General features: G+C 41.4%; 1 protein-coding gene across 1 annotated transcript in view; it reads left to right on the top strand.

Annotated features, from left to right (window-relative positions):
- myo6a (myosin VIa) overlaps window positions 1-13,081 on the top strand; it is a 135,504-nt gene that overhangs the window by 52,296 nt on the left and 70,127 nt on the right. The gene's annotated exons all lie outside the window — the stretch shown is intronic.

Consider the following 13,081-nt stretch of genomic DNA (forward strand, 5'->3'; position numbering starts at 1 on the left):
TGTCTTGGGTTTGAAACAATTGACCAATATTGTGACATATATCCTTTTTTTTTTCTTTTTTTTTTTTCTTTTTACATATTTAAGAAATAAACAGTGATAATTAAAAACAATACACTGAAACGAGAATGCATCCCAGGGTCAGTATATATATATAACAACATTTTTACACATAATAATTAAACAGAGGAAAGACGGGAGGGAGGCGGACAAAACAACACACGTAGAAACAGACACACACACAGAGAGGCACAAACACCTGCGCAAGTTAGAGGTCTGTAGGTGACCTCACAGAGTCAGCGATGCACCACCACGTATTCAGAGTCTTCCCTGGGGTACCATTTATCCGCGCCGTGGACAGTTCCAAATTAGACCACATCCCGGTAGGAAAGGGTCCCTGTGCGGTGAGACAGGTCGTGTGGTGTTTTCCAACTGGTGGCAGTCATCCTCTTTGCAGCTGTAAGTCCAGCCAACACAGCACATTTTCTGAGTCCCAGAGAGCTGAAAGGCTGACGGGTCACCGTAACATTAAATTAGACGGAGATTTTGGATGCAATACTGTTCCAGAACTGACCCGCGTTAGCACACTCCCAGAACATGTGTAGATATACGCCTTGTGCTTCAGTTGGGCAGAAAGTGCATAAAGGGCTGTTAATTATTTTCATGTGATGCATTTTCACGGGGTGAGACATGTCCTATAAATGAAATTGTAGTGAATCTGCAGGTTGTCTGGATTGCGAGATACTTCTGGAATGTTAGACCACACATCACGCCAGGCGAGATCGATACCCAGGCCTGGGCAATCACATACCCAGACCCTCTCAGTAAGAAGGGCAGTATGGCCTGATACCACCAACAACTGATAAAGCATGGACACCATACCACAGTTTTTAGGCTGCACAGTAAATAACTTCCGAGTAGGAGGGATGGACAAAGGCCCCTGCCAGGGGACACCGTGTGCCTTGGGTGGTAACCTTAACTGCAGGTAAAAGAAAAAAGAGGAACGTGGTAGATTGAATGCAGTCTGCAAGTCCGAGAATGGTAACAAGCCAACGTCGCTAAAAATGTCTTTTAGACAACCAACTCCCCTTTGTTCCTATTGTGGGGGTGTTATCGGCCTCCCACCAATCAGGATTGAATCATTATTGAATATAGGGGGAAAGTGTGCCAGTTACAAGCTACACGGCAGTATGTTTCAGCTAATCCCCAAGTCTTGATAAGATGTGAGATAATGGGGCCAAAGCGTAGTTGGCACTGTTTATTGGAAACATTGGCAAAAAGAACGTCATGGAGTGACCAAGGCTCTGTCATGGCATCTTCTAAGGTACGCCCGCAGACAGATGTATCTGGTTTAAACCAGGTGAGGAGGGGCCTCAATACGAAGGACCAGAAATAGTGTTTGAAGTGGGGAACCGAGAGGCCACCATGCTCTTTCCTCCTCTGTAGAGTAGACATCTTGAGTCGTGGCCGCTTGCCTTTCCTGATGAATTTAGATACTGTTCCTGTATTTTAAACAGTGCTGCAGAATACACTTTGTACCTCAACTCTCTCTAATCAACTCTTTTTTTGCATGAAACAAAATCATATTACAGGGAGTAAAAAATACCAACAAACGTTTGTGTCACATTTGCATTTTATCCACCTCAGCGCCTCTGGGGGGGGTGGGGGGGGGAGGTGACCGTTATGGTTCGCTGCATTATGGAAGGAATCACAAATTATGCAAATAGAAAGCATCCTCCTCTAATATTATTAATGGATTCTATTAAGAAAGGCGAGGTAAAACAAAAGCACAATTTATCCAGGCAAGAGGAATCGATGGGCTGTGAGCACAGCCGTGTGAAGTTTGCATACTTACGTCACACACGTCTCCACTGCTCCCTGCCTTACAGTACAAGATATTTTACCGTGAAAATGCAGCATTACAATACAACAACAAAAACGTTGATTTTAGGAATTTCCACCACTTTTATTGAGTGTCTGTAATTGAAGGATGAATTTTTAAGTTACAAGCGATGACGAATGGGGGAAGGGACTCACTTTAAAGCAGGCGGACTATGACGGGTAACGACGGAAATAAACTGGACAAAATGAAGCGTCTGCAGGCAGACAGGCAGCTCGGACCGTTCCCAGCTTTTACCCACCGGCTCCAGCTTAACATGATAAATGTGAACCTGCGAAGCATTACGGAGGAAGAGCAGTTGAGCTGAGTATTATAGCATTTTTCACAGCTCAGTGCTCATCGCCGAGGGAGAGCTTCAGGTATTAAAAAAAACAAAAAAACAACAAAAAACCTTGGGCTGGAAAGATACCTACCCCCCCGGCCAGACCGCGCCGCTCCTTCATGAAGGCTTCAGTGCAGCTAATAACCTGATCCTCAGAGTGATGAAGATGATGAGACGGGAGGGCAGAGACACAGCCAGGCTGTGATGAGAAAATAATCTCCGCGAGGCGTACCCAGCGACCTGTCTGCACACTTTAGTTCGACCCGCCAGAGTAGTTCAGCTGAGGACGTCTCTGAGTGACAGAATACACGATTTATCCCGACTGAATATATGAAAGAACCATAGAAAATATTGGTATTTAAGACGCTGGATTCATAGAGAATTCATGTTTGTTTTTTTCTGTGTGTGTGTGTGTGTGGGGGGGGGGGGGGGGGGTGGTATGGTATCTGGTATCTGTCATGGTATCTGTCCCCTCCAATACTAAGAAGAGGGAGAGTTGTCCCCCTTCAAAAGGGTTATATAAGGGTTATAAAGGGTTACATGATTTGGTTTTGAGAGATTAAGTTCATATTTGTTGCATTTAACAACATTTTTGTATTTTTTTCCTCTTGCTTCTATTCAACCTTTTTCTGATAATTTTTTTCAATGTTCTTGTTTTTTTCTTTTTAAAAGTTTGATGCTTTTTTTGTGTGGCATTATTGTAGTTCTTTTCAACATTTTCCAAAGTTCACTAACTGAGCAGCTTTGTATGACGGACGTTTATAAAAGCCTAACAGAAAACGTTGTGTGTTTTACTGTAGCTCCACCAGGGGTGGAGCGGCACATGTATTCGTATGGAAACGGTACAGGCGTCTTGGTTCGGTACATGAATTAACACAGAGAATACACGGCATAAAAATAATTAAAACTTGCGTGCAAATTAATTAATGTAATGGGGAACTACTGTTATTGGTGTCGTGTATGTGAGTGGAAATACATCTTAACATGCCAACGCATATCCGACGCCATCACCCAGATGTTCCAATCACTGGAACTAGACGAGAAAAACTGTCTGATGGTTGGACTTCTCCTTGTGCTACGGAGCGCTTTGTCACGGTGACTGCTCATTTTATTGGGAAATCAAAGCGTCAGCTGTACAGACGATACAAACGGATTAATCCATTGTAAAAATAGTTGCCGGTTAATTTAATATCTGGACTCCCCTGGGGGTCCCGGACCCCCGTTTGAAGATCTCTGTTATAATATATGAGCCAAAAAACAAAGAGCTAATTACATGACAGTTTCATATGCACAGAACAATAGTGCCTGTAGCAATGACATGATATGCTTGAATACAAAAACAAATGAGAGTTGCGCCTCGGTCTTTTCCCCTTTCTGGGGTCCACCACCTGAGACGTATAAGACTTATTCTTAATCAATATAGGAACTAAAAATCAAAAATTTAAAAATGTAGCAATACTTGACAATACTACTGATGTGATTTGAAAGTTGCAATCAGAATACAGAATGGATATAAAGCAGAGGAATGAAAGTGATCATATTAAAACCATATAAGGTACAACACCTCAGCCTATTTTTGTGACATCACTGTGCTGCTTAGCGAGCAACATTACCCCAGCAGACAGTACTGGTTGTTAGCTGACCTCACCTTCTCACCTTTCTGCAGTGATGGAGTGTGTACTCCGGGGAGCATTGTACTCTCACCGTCGGGTGTGCAGGTTACAAATGTGACAGAGCGACACATCTGTCAGCGATGCTGGGACTAGTCAGAGGTGACACAGGCTAGAGACCTTCATCCAGAGAGAGAAGGGGAAACGCTGCTGTTCGGTGTTGTGTTAAAGCTCTTTTTAATGAGGAAAAACAGGCGGCAGCTTGTGTCTTTATTAGGATAAAAATCAAATTCTTCAATCAACAATTCAGCGTTTATATGACACCACTGTCTTCAGACAGACAGAAGACTTCAGAATATTTCAGTTTTGCCTCTGTCTACATGTTAAACCAGGTTAAAAACATGTATAGAGGTTACACAATTACTTGATTGTTTGACTATAACATCGGCAGAAAAGAAGAACGTAAGAACGGCAAACATTCATTGTTTCCAGCTTGAGTCCATATTGTGCAACGTGAAATGTTTTTTTTAATTAAAACTTTTCATTGCAAGCAAGTCAAGGCTCAGGTTGATAGCTGGAGAAAATATACAATAATATTTTTGACCAAATATATCTCTGTTGATACTGCAACGATATTGTAGTGTTGACTATTGGTTCTTTCACAAAATATCTCTACAATGAGATTTTTGATAAATTATCATCAGTAATGTGGATATAATGACTAAGTGGGTAAAAGAAAATAATAGAACAGTTACAACTGGTACAACAACTGGTCTGGTGAGATTAGAAAATGACATCACTTTACTGTAATGCAGCCTTTAAAACTAGGAAAAGACAACACTTATGCAATATTAGGATATTACAATATCCAAAATCTAAGACGATATCTAGTCTCATATCACGATATAAGTCTATCGACATATTGCCCAGCTCTACTCTCAAAGCTCCAAAAAACGTCCAAAAACCCACCTCTCTCTCTCTCTCTCTCTCTCTCTCTCTCTCTCTCTCTCTCTCTCCTCTCTCTCTCTCTCTCTCTTCTCTCTCTCCTCTCTCTCGATGGCAAATTATCTCCTCTGCACATTTTTAAGCCACATGCAACATCCCGGGGAACACTGAGACCTGATCCCTGCAGGTGCCTCCGCGGTATTTCTCTAACACATTATGCTGTGATAGGACCTCCTGCTGTGATTCACTCTGCACCTGCTCGCTGGGTGCAACCCCATCAGAATCCAACATGTGGAGGCTGTGTATATTCAAACACATGTCTCCCAGTTACAGTATATTCCTAAAAAGCCATGATTACCTGCGGAATACTGTCAGCCCGATACATTTCAGAGCTCAGTCTAAAATCATTTTGCAAATAAATAAACAGGCAATCAACAGGTGTGCTCATCTTAACGAAGAAGGAAATGACATATCCAACAATTCTTAGATGCAGGTGCGTTAATATCACATCAGGCTTGAAGAAGGAAGATCTCCCACTCTGCTTTTCTTCTGATTGAAGATAATGTTCATTTATTAAAGATAACATTTCAGATATATTCAGACGAACAGTATGCCAAAAATGATGTGTTTTTTTTTTTACATTAAAACATGTAAACATGTTCTGGTAGAAACACAAAATACAAAAATATGAAAGCATGGACCTGGAAATGAGCATGATATGGGACCTTTAAGTCACAGTTAATGGAAAATCTTTGGGTTTTGTAGTTTTGGTCGGAGACAACAAGCCATTTAAAGAAAATTGTACCTTGCGTTTTATTTCAGTTTTCTGACATTTAATAGACTTATAGGTCAATAAATTATGATCTAGTTAATAATCATTGTTTGTTGCCCTAAAAATTCATATTCTCCATATATTCTCCATTTTAAGCACATTGTCCATGTTTACACACTGAACTTCCTTTTCATTTAATGCATTTTTTTATCAGTTATAAATACATGTTTTTTTTCTACCTGTTAATAAGTATGAAAACATATCCCTTGCCTTGTTTGATCCCATGACAACATGCAAAATGCCAAGACGCCACAGACAAAAAGTCAGATATAGAGACGTAAAGACCGAAACAAACAGACAGAGTGACAGCCCCCTCGAGCCAAGTGTCTGTCTGCGTGGAGCCTGAACCCTGTCGCTCTAAAGCCTGCGATTGTTCTGCTGGCAGCTCAGCCTCGGCACACTCCATCTGAATGCCAAGCCTCTCGCCTTAATTTCAAACCCCTCCTACGCTAATGTTGATTTCTCCTCCTTTTATCTGTGGAGAGACGAGCCGAGGCAGATGGATTAAAAGCTGCTCCCTTTCTTTGTCTGTTTCTCTTGAGTGTCGGTTGACGCCAACCTGCCTGTCAGTTAGACGCTCTATAAACGGACATGTGTCGGACAGATCCTGGCGACACTTTATCCCTGAATAGATACTTACTGCGGCTATTCAGTTTCAGAAGAATGTCCCGATTATTTGCTATAATTATGGAGTCAATCTGTCAGCCTGTACCAGCTTCTGCACTGTGAATAGAAGCCTAAATAAAGATCGACTGCAGTTTGATCTCCTCTGGATTCTGGATTACTAATAGGTGAACCCTTTTTGTGTTATCGCCAACACAGAAACAAGAAGAAAAACCGTTGGAAATCTCTGAAACTGAATCACTGAAATCCCCCATTCAGAATTTTATATATGTCCAGCAGGTTGGATGTGGTAGAAGTGTGTTTTAGTACGGAAGAGAGCGCTGTTCTTCCAGAGCAAACCACTTTCACAGCTTCTGCTGGTAGCAGATGGTGGGAGGAATGAAAAAATCGGATGGGAAAATTCCCTTCCAACGTGTTTATTCTCTCCATAAAAGTCAAAAAGAAAAACCTTTTGACTGAGAAAGCAAGAGATCATCTTTGCAGAAGGAAGCGGCAGACTTTCTGGCGATGGCAGATGGTTTAAGGGATGGAAAAATCCTTTAGGGAGGAGGAGCGATCGACTATTGAGTTTTATGGGACATACAGTCTTAATTTTCTGGCACATGAATTGTATTATTAGGGTTGGTAATAGTTGATGTCATTTGGTACAAACCGTACAGTTGGATCACTTGGATCACAAAAAGAAATAACATGTTATAATATAAAAGTAAGACTGATGCAATATAATTATGAAGCCTGTGTGAGCTTAGGAATATTTTAATAAAGACATTTTTTTTTTTAGCAGAAACTCCATGACTAAAATTTTTGTAAAAAGATTTTGTTGGATAGATTTGGAGAAATTTGCAGAACTTTGCGCCATGTTTTTCCAGATCGAAGCTCAGAGAGTGGCCAGTTCAGCTGAGATAAGGACACATGCTGGTGTCTGAAGGAAGGAGAGAGCTGTCACATTTGACAGGCTCCTTTTGAAATGATGTCTGTCTCAAACAGATATCCTCTTTAAACCACAGCTAGGGAAGTGAACATCGTTTGTATCATTTGTCGCAAAAAGGCACACCTGACAGTGTATAACATTATTTAAATGAGCTTTTTTGCTGCACTTCTGCAATTCGATGCAGCAGAATCCAAATTCCACACAATGTTTTTCTGTGTCATAATCTGGGGCTTAGATTTTAACAATTCTGTTTCCGATTCTTCCTCTCGATTCTGGTACTTCTTTATTGCCATTCTTTGAGGGGTGAAGTTGAAATGGGTCATATGCTTATTTCACAGATAAGAAGAAAATGTGAATTTGATTCAATGGTGATTTACAGTTTTACCAGGCGTAGAAATTAAGCCACTTACTGTGCTTCATGGGTGAAACACAACAAGTGCCTGCAAGGACGGTGGCTGCTACGGAAACTAAAACTTGCGAGTGTTAAATTTGGAACCAATGATTGGATAAGAAACCAAATTTTCTAAACAATTACAATGAAAAATTACATTCCAGTCAGAATATGAGTTTGACTCTGCTCCATTGGGCTGTGATTAACGGGCGTGTTTCAATCCAACCAGGAAAGAAAATGCCTCTGCACTCAATTGGATAAACCTACAACCAATCAGAGCAACGGAGTATGTAACGTATGTTGAACTTTTGCCGTATCCCGTAGGACATCTTTCCGATCGACAAATGCCTCGATCGCGGTTCTCTGTTCATCTTTTAAAATGAAAGCGGTCGATATCTTCTCTAACAGAAACCATGGAGGAATCTAAACATCTCAGTTCTCCGGCTGCAGCCGTCTTTGTTGTAAACAAATTCAACGCGAGCGCTCTTTGGTGACGTGGTTGATTACGTTACGGTTGATAATCTGTCCATCATCGTATGAAGCCCCGCCTTCACAATTTGATTGGTCCGAACAGCTCAGGTTTGAACATAGTTGCTCCACAACGGATCAAGTCCAGACCGAACTTCCTGACCTCAAGTGTTCGGCTGGCATGCAGGCTGATAACAAATAACGATAACAGTGGATTTCTAACTTTCTAAAGGATCCTAAGTTGAAATGGGTTCTCGATGCCTAACCCTATCCACGTTGATGATCAGATATACTGGTGTGTTGTGCTAGCAGCAGCTAATGTATCCTGCAGCAGAGAGGAGCAGCAGCCTGCAGAGCTCTCTCACGTCTTTCTAACTCCACACCTCCACATTTATTTTAATTTTAACTTGTAGGCTTCAACCAACCCGTACTCGTTTCGAACTGGTAAAATAATGACGCTTGGTCAATGTTGCTCAGCATTTGATACCGACTCAAAAATCACCGTTTAGCGTCTGTATGGAACGCACCGGGAAGAGCAGGAGCTCGACCGCGGCGCTGTAAGATGACTTAGTATTATGAGAGACAACGTTAGAGAATAACTATGAAAGACAGACAACACAGGACTTTCCCCCAGTAGACCGGGGGTTTGTGTCCTGTTTCTGTCCTCAAGTCACTGAAACGTACATTCTTTAACCCCACCCACCATCTTTTGCGTAACCTAACTGTCCTCTTCTTGTGCCGCATGTCACTTAAACCTACGTCCAGACCCAGAGCGTCAAAAAGTGACACCAAGAGTCCCGACCAAGCGTGTCTAAATGTGTCTCTAAGACTACGACTTTTTGCACCAATAACAAACGCCAAAGGCACCTTACCAAGTTGCGCTTTTTGACGCAATGGAAGTGAGACTGCCGCCATCACGACATCACTTAAGCACATACTTACTTTGTGTTTTTTCTACTTGTAACTACAGTCTTTACGATACATGATGGGGAAGCATTCGTTGCTGTCATGATCACTGGGATATGGGGTGTAGGCGGCTGTGTTGTCTCCGTGACAACACCTTCAGGATGGTGGCTGCCGCTGCTTGTGTTAAACTATTTTTAATTCCAAAACTCATTATTTCCTGAGTCTTGTCCCACGTAAGAGCGACCAGACCTCAAGTACGTAGAGCAGCAGATGTTAAAGCAGATGTTAAAGAGCAAGTAGCAACACAGGCAGGTCTGTACCACAGCTTATTAATATGAAGAGTTCATGGATTTGTGGTTTGATTTGGTAAAGGGGATAAAATGAGACCCGTAGGTGAATTTAAAAGCAGGCTGCTGGTTGGACACCCACCAGCTGGCTGCATTACCTGCGCCGGTTATTTATTTGTCTGGGTTATGTAAGCGGGAGTGCAGACGGCTCTGTGTTTGTGACTGATAGAGGGGAGGCGGATAAAGAGTGGGAGGGAGATTGGATTTAGACCGAGAGAGAATTAAGGATATTTTTCTTTTTGTTTCTTTTATTTGTGTGTCATTTTATGCTCCATATACTTTGGGAAACAGAAATCTAATCATGTGCCATGACAGTAAAGCACATTGAAACAAATTAACCGGGATTCTCCAAATTGAAACGAAGAGTAAACTGAATCCTCCACATGAATTAGTTTGTTTCGTGTGTGTGTGTTAAAATGCTCATTAAAGGAGAATGGGGGTGAGGAAGAGGAGATGCTGATGAAGGACACAGTTGATTGAGAAAGAGCGTAACAGAGGGAGAGTTGTAAGAAACTGATGAAGAGATACAAAGGAAGAGAAAGGGGCTGTTGCAGAAATCCTGAGGACAATAGCTTAATTACACCAATAAGGCAGCTGATTGTGTGGCGGGCAGCCAGTGAGGCAGCGAGGTAGAAACCTATGCAGACTAAATATGCCACTACAGTGACATTTCCCTAATGGAAAGCTTGTTCAATTAGTTAATCAGTGGTTTCCAATGAGAATACAATTTATCAGTAGAGCCTCTGAGAGTAAATTTGATATTCTCAAGTTTTAAGAAAGCCAATGTGTCTCATAGCCAGGCTTTAAACAACGGTGGCAAGGGGGACTTCCATAGAGTCAGAATTTTCCAACAAGCAATTAGAGAGGTAAAAACAAGAACATTAACTTGAGTTGTTGTCAATTTGAGTCCGTCTGGAGGTCTGCCAAAGATCACTATATAGGGGGGGAGGGACAGATCCTGAACGCCAGATGCGTCAAGAAGATTGCGTCAAAATATAGCTGCCAGAAGTTGAACAGTTTGGGGCATGACCAGAACATACGGGTCGAATCACAAGGGGTCTGAGAACATCTATTGCATCCCTCGTCCGGGCCACCTGGATAAATCTTGGCGAGCCTGGCCTTGCTAAAGTGAATCCTATGTAGGTATCTAGGAAGTAAATATGAAGTGAATATTGAAGTTGGAACAATATTTGCATTAAAAAAAGGACATTGTGTCATTGCATTACTGATTTATTTTAGTGCAGTTTGGTATAGGCCCTTCTATTGATGGTAGTTGTGGGGGAGTGACATCTTGTCGGGTTTAGAAAACTTTCTTCTCTTTTTTTATTAGAAAGCAGGTGCTATAGCCTATAAGACAACTATATACTTTACTATATACATTTTGATTGATTAATTGATTGATTGATTGTGAAAGTGTCAACATACTCAATCCACAGAGACACATACAGTACGTAGTCAAAAACTGACTTTAAACGAGCGGTCAGGACATCCTGTACGTTTGTGATGTCAGAACTATACTATACATATGTAGAAAGGGGCGCTACAGTGCTGTGACAGTCACTCCCTGGTGGCAATGACGATGCAGAAATTACAAGAGCGCAGATGCGGACGATGCATAGACGTTGACCAATCAAAGCAGACTGGAAGAGCCAGGCGCTGAAACAGTGTTTCAGACAGACAGTATGAGTGTTTTTGAACATAAAAGCATGTAGTCATGTTCTAGTAGAAACCTAAAATACAAGGAGGAACCTTGAGCATGATGATATAACTCACTTTCACTTCCCTGATAATCTGCCACATTTGAACTAAGTCCAGTCGAAGGAAATAATTTACAGGGCCACAAATATTATAGATGTAGTTAAATACATATACAAAGTCATGGGCCACTGGCATACATCAGGTCTTCACAATATTTAGCACATCCCTCTGTTCTCATGGGAATAAGTAACAGCGATACCATCGATGTCGGATGCCTATGATAGTCGACAGAGGACAGTACTTTGCTAGCCATTTAGCTCTCGTTTAGGGCATCCCGAGCTCTCTTACAACCATCCTGTGTGTGTCATAAGCTGCCAAATATTAAAACAAATAGTCAGCACCTATAGCGTAGCTCTGTGATGGTATTTAGGAAGAATTGGAATTTAATAACCTGGGTCAAAAAAGCTTCCTCCATGCTAGAATCAACGGTGCATGCAACCTCCTAGACATACACCTCATTAATCCCAACAACATCCTGTTGATCTGCCACTCTCACACTCTGTCTCACACATACAAAAGCACTCATTATTCAGATGGTTTCCCTAATGACTGAAAGTGTCTTCTTTCGTAGTCGAGCAGTCGTGTCAGGCCGACATGACTCAGGATAAAAGAATATATTTGCGAGATGACAAAGTTCGGACTAGTTCAAACAGAATTGGTACTAAATGCACATTTAACACTTTGAAAGCACTTTGATTGACCTGAGTCACCTAATTACGAGTCAACAAATGAAATCACCGCCGCTGTCTGGAACCTTTAGAAGAGACTCCGAAGTCAGAGGGCACTTGAGTTGAGTTAACAAGATGATTCAGTTTCCTCCAGTGGCAGACAGACACATACGAGGTTGCACTGTTTGTGTTCGGGCGGTTATTAAAAATGATAGTTAAAAATGATCTTTGGCGGGTAACATTTTAAAGCAGGGGTCTTCAATGTTTTTTTAAAGCAAGGACCCCTTAACTGAAAGAGAGATGGAGCAGTGACCCCCTACTACATATATTGTGTGTATATATACAGTACATATATTGTATATACATATACTGAATTATAAAATTGAGTTGCATATGAAACCGGGCCTACAGTAATGTGTGGGAGGCCTGAAGCCTTTATACATTTATACCTTTTTAGTGTACAAACTATTAAGCTATTAAAAAATAATTGACATGGTTTTTATAAATCATGTTTTAATGGTAAAAAACATAAATGTGACACAAGGAATCCTTAAGATGAAACGGTATCTGTGGATGGCTACTTTAGTGACTACCTTACGTACATATTTCACCATTAGTCTGATTTATATTTGCTAATAATATGTTGGATTCATGTTAAGACGTTTTCATTTTTTGTATTTAAACTTTCAAAAAATGAACAACAATTAGGCAGCCCCACTGCATTAAGTCTGAAGACCCCCAAGGGGCCCTGGGCCCCCTGTTGAAGGTCTCTGTTTTAAAGGTCGGCGATGAATGAAGCGAAGCGTCTACTTGAATCGTCCGGTGTTTCCAGATTGGTCGGTTTCACGCCAAGAAGTTTGGGCAGTTTAGTGTGTTTTTACCTCGGAAACATGATCTTTATCTGACATCCCTGCTTGTGGTACTCACCCTACATTTGTCGTGGACACTAAGTTGTGACTTGTTAGACAACTCTTGGCTATGTGTCCAGTGATTACGAGCCACGCTGAAAACGGAGAAGACGAATGGAAAAGGAGCCGAACAAACCAGAGGAGAGGAAATTAAAGAAAAGCTAGGGAACAAACAAACATGCCTTGTGTGAAATCTGATCGTCTGGTAACTTTACAAAATCTACTAGCCATGTTGGCTGGTGATCAAAAAACTGAGCATCAGACAAAAAGATGGAAAAATAGTCAGCACGTAGGTTCACGATACTTAGCAGGTTTACGATACTTAAACTAAAAAATAGGGAACATCTAAAGCCCAGTTCAGGCCAAACGTTAGTGATACTAAGATGCTTGCTACAGTTCCATTTCTGGTGATGAAATGGCAAAAACACGTTTTATTTCTCTTATTCTCTGCTTTGTTCTAACGCTGCTGGGCAC

Source organism: Etheostoma spectabile, chromosome 18 (assembly GCF_008692095.1).
Source record: "Etheostoma spectabile isolate EspeVRDwgs_2016 chromosome 18, UIUC_Espe_1.0, whole genome shotgun sequence".
Lineage (NCBI taxonomy): Eukaryota > Metazoa > Chordata > Actinopteri > Perciformes > Percidae > Etheostoma > Etheostoma spectabile.